This window comes from Mastomys coucha, unplaced genomic scaffold (genome assembly GCF_008632895.1).
Source record: "Mastomys coucha isolate ucsf_1 unplaced genomic scaffold, UCSF_Mcou_1 pScaffold18, whole genome shotgun sequence".
In the NCBI taxonomy this organism is placed as follows: Eukaryota; Metazoa; Chordata; class Mammalia; order Rodentia; family Muridae; genus Mastomys; species Mastomys coucha.
The window spans coordinates 114,910,952-114,914,903 of record NW_022196900.1 but is presented as its reverse complement, the minus strand read 5'-3'; the positions used below and the strand labels follow the sequence as shown (position 1 = coordinate 114,914,903).

Genomic DNA, 3,952 nt, shown 5'->3' with positions numbered 1-3,952 from the left:
GGCCTCAAACTCAGAAATCCGCCTGCCTCTGCCTCCCAAGTGCTGGGATTAAAGACGTGCACCACCACTGCCCGGCTAAATTTTTTTAACATTGAGAAAATAAAGAAATAGCTGGATAGCAGTGGTGCATGCTTTAAATCCCATCACTTGGGAAGCAGAGATAGGAAGATCTCTGTGAGTTTCAGGCCAGAGTACACAGAGAAATCCTGTCTCAAAAAACCAAAACCAACAAACCAAACAAATCTTAAGCTATGAATGATAAAAAATGGAAAGCAGACATGGTTGGTACAATGCCTTTAAAAACACTGTGCCCAGATCTGAGTTCAAGCAAGGTCAGCCTGTTCTACATAGTGCTGTCTCTGAATGGAGGGAGGGAGAGAAAGAAGGAAGAAAGGAAAGGAGGAAGAGAGGGAAAGAAGGGAGGAAATAAATCACAAAACCACTAAACAAAAACAGAAAGACAGGCACTGGCAAGATGGCTCAGTGGCTAAAGAAACTTGCTGCCAAGCCTAATGAGTTCAATCCCTGGAAGCCATATCAGGTAGGAGAAAACCAACTCCCAAAAGTTGTCTTGACCTACCTGCCTACCCACACAGAGCCATGGTACACAGTAGATGATTCCATTTGAGATATCCACACTAGACAATTCCATAGAGACAAAAGCTTGGCAGTTGCCAGGGGCCATATATGGAAAGTGAAATTTTAATGTGTACCCCTAGGGCTTCCTTTTGGGGTAACAAAAATACAGAATTAGGTAGGGAGGCAGTTGTGCAATATTGTGGATATACTAAGTGCTACTAAATCATTCTCTTTAAAATGCCTTAATTTTCTACTATGTGAATTCTGCCCCAAAAAAGAAAAGGTAGGAGTTGAAGTGGAAATGGGGGAACACACGTTAATCAGTAAAAGCAAGCTACATCCACCTCCACAAGTACACGCCTGAAGAACCATCAAATCTTTAGTCTGAAGAAGGGTCTTAACCTGGCACCCTGATGTTTATTTTTTATTCTTTGAGACAGGGTTTCTCTATATAGCTCTAGCTGTCCTGTCCTGAAACTCTTAAAGACCAGGCTGGCCTTGGAACTCAAGAAATTCACCTGCCTCTGCCTCCCAAGCATTTTTTTTTTAAGCATTTTGTTTTTGAGGGGTTTGTTTTTGAAATAGGATTTCAGTATGTAGCTCTGTCTAGCCTGGGAACTTGCTACATAGACCAGCCTGCCTTTGCCTCCTGAAACAGGAATTAAAGGTATGATGTGTCACCATATCCACTTTAACCGGGGTTTATCTAAGGTAAAGTTATTCTTTGGGGAGGGTGAGTTGTTCAGCAGCTGGCAGGTGTACAACAAATCCCAACTTCTAATGTCTGTTACAACAGCATCACTAGCCTAGCTGCAGCCCAAGGTAAGAATTCCTCTATAGCCAGGTGGTAGTGGCACACATCTTTGATCCCAGCACTATTTTGGCAAAGGCAGACGGATCTCTGAGTTCACAGCCAGCCTGGTCTACAGAGTGAGTTCCAGAACAGCCGGGGCTATACAGAGAAACTGTCTCTAACCCTCCCTGCAAAAGAATCCCTCTATAAAGTAAGGGCCATAGTTATCCAAATCTCTACAGAAAGATCTTCCTAGGCATTGTATAAAGGGACAAATCACAATTTGTTCTATCTGAAACACAAGAGTCCCTGGGGGGGGTTCAAGCACTCTACTCTTTCAGAAGACACTAGATAACCACCATCACAAAAGGTGACTGTGTACATTTGCCAATCTTGTGGCCATGTTACTCCTCACTGGACAAAAATATTGCTTAACTGTCCCAAGAGCTCTGCCTCAAGCCATCAAAGTTGACTTATGTTATTGTGGTTAAAATAAGATCTAACTGCAGCTCCTTCCATGGATTAACCATGGAATCAGAACTTAGAATAAGACTCCTAGTCCCACAGAAAGGCAAGGAAAAACTGGAAAAAAACAAATTTAATAAAATCAAATCCAATTCCCAATATATTCCTATACAGCTACACTATCTAGTCTGTGGTATAATGGGAAAATGGGGTACATTACAGATGCCTATATGCTGACAATATTGAGAGACTCAATCTGCTGCCCAGCCCATAAGAACCTCCATAGAACTAGGATCCATAAGGCCAGGCAGGCAGACAGGCAAAAACAGCACTCTGAGCAAGAGAAGACTGAGCCCATGGTGGGACACTGTTGTGGAGATACATGTGGCAAAGACAGGTAGCATAAACACCGGTAAGATAATAGTTTTCCGTTTTAGAAAGAAAGTAGCCCACTATGGAAACTAGAAGTAAATGGTATAAATTTCAAATGTTAAAATGGCTGAGTTGGGGCTGGTGAGATGGCTCAGCAGGTAAGAGCACCAACTACTCTTCTGAAGGTCCTGATTTCAAATCCTAGCAACCACATGGTAGCTCACAACCACCCGTAATGAGATCTGACACCCTTTTCTGGTGTGCCTGAAGACAGCTACAGTGTACTTATTTATAATAATAAATAAATCTTTGGGCCGGGGCAAGGGGGTTTGACCACAGCTAGCAGAGGTCCTAAAAAAAAAAATCAATTCCCAACAACCAGATTGTTGGGGTCCCTCAGCTGCAAAACATCGGAGCCTGCCACGGGGGACTCAACTCACGCCTACTGTGCCTGAACCAAAGACTCACTACTATGAGTTCCGCCTTTGAGGACTCCAGAGCGGGCTCGTATACAGCCCGAGGACATCTGTAGTTGACCTCCTCCCCCACTGTGGACTGTGCCTCCAGCCTTTCCCTGGAGCTGAGACCTGCGGGACGCCTGGAGTCTCCACCTTCAGCCCAGCAGCCAGCTTCCCTTGGACTTCCCCCTTGACTTTGTTTGGACTCTTCCTGACTCCTCCCGAATTCCTTATGTTATTCAAATGTCATTGTAACCAGAGATTCAGTTATGCTCTCTTGTACTGATTATTAAGGGTTTTGTTTTTGAGAAAAGATGCTTGAAGCATTTACTGAATTTGTTTTGAGATTCATATGTTGCAGAAATGTATACCCTTGGTATATCCCTTCATCAGATGCACTAAGCTTGAACTCCTGGTGTCCTGAACTTCAGCCTGATCCAGTTAAGACACAGAAGACTAATTCTGTTTTTCCTTTCTCACCCCTCTCTTTGATATCTACGCCCCCGTTCAGCTTGAAGAAGTTATGATGAGTCGTCTACCTGGTTCCCTGGGCTTTGGGGCTAGAGAAAATTGTTGATAAGTTGTGTTTCTAGGAAATGTAAAATGGTTATATTTGAAATAGGGAAGAAATAGCTAGATTTAATTGTATAGCTATAGAAACCCTTATAATTTGTTACTGAGTTAAATTCATATGTTCCTATTTGGTACAAAATCATTGTTATCTTTTGTAAAATGACCTTCTGATAATATTTACCCTGTACTGAAAGTGATTTAATTGGTGTATAGATAATTTAAACTAGAAACATTGTGTGACTAGAATTTAGTCAGGTATTTGAGTATTTCTTAAGATACACAGCTTATTCTCAGAAAGTTTGCTTTGGTGTTTATATTATTAGTTTTGAGTTTTGTATCCTATATGCAGTAGTGACTGGTAAAAGTTGAGGCTTGTGTTATAAACCATCTACATCTTAAACTAGTATGCAAGAAGTATGTAAGAGCTTTTAGGTTGAGAATTTGTTGTTAAGATTGGGTATTCTTATTGACTGTGAGGTGTAGCTAATACAGTTCTGTTGTGCATACTTCAAGGTCAAAAGATGAAGTTTTCTATATTCACTTAAGAGATTTCTGGTTTCAGTACTTCCCTAGTAGACAGGGCTTAGAACCAGTCCTTTTTACTGCTATTATAGACAGATCTGAGATGTGAGTTTAGGGCCAAGTTAGCAAATTCATGGCTCTGAGTTTATTATTAGAGTGATTTCAAGAAAAAGAACTGAGAGTAGTTCGT

At 41.5% G+C, this 3,952-nt stretch overlaps 1 protein-coding gene across 3 annotated transcripts in view; it reads right to left on the bottom strand.

Moving 5' to 3' along the window:
* Nucleotides 1-3,952, bottom strand: part of Gnb1 (G protein subunit beta 1) — a 74,171-nt gene that overhangs the window by 46,162 nt on the left and 24,057 nt on the right. The gene's annotated exons all lie outside the window — the stretch shown is intronic.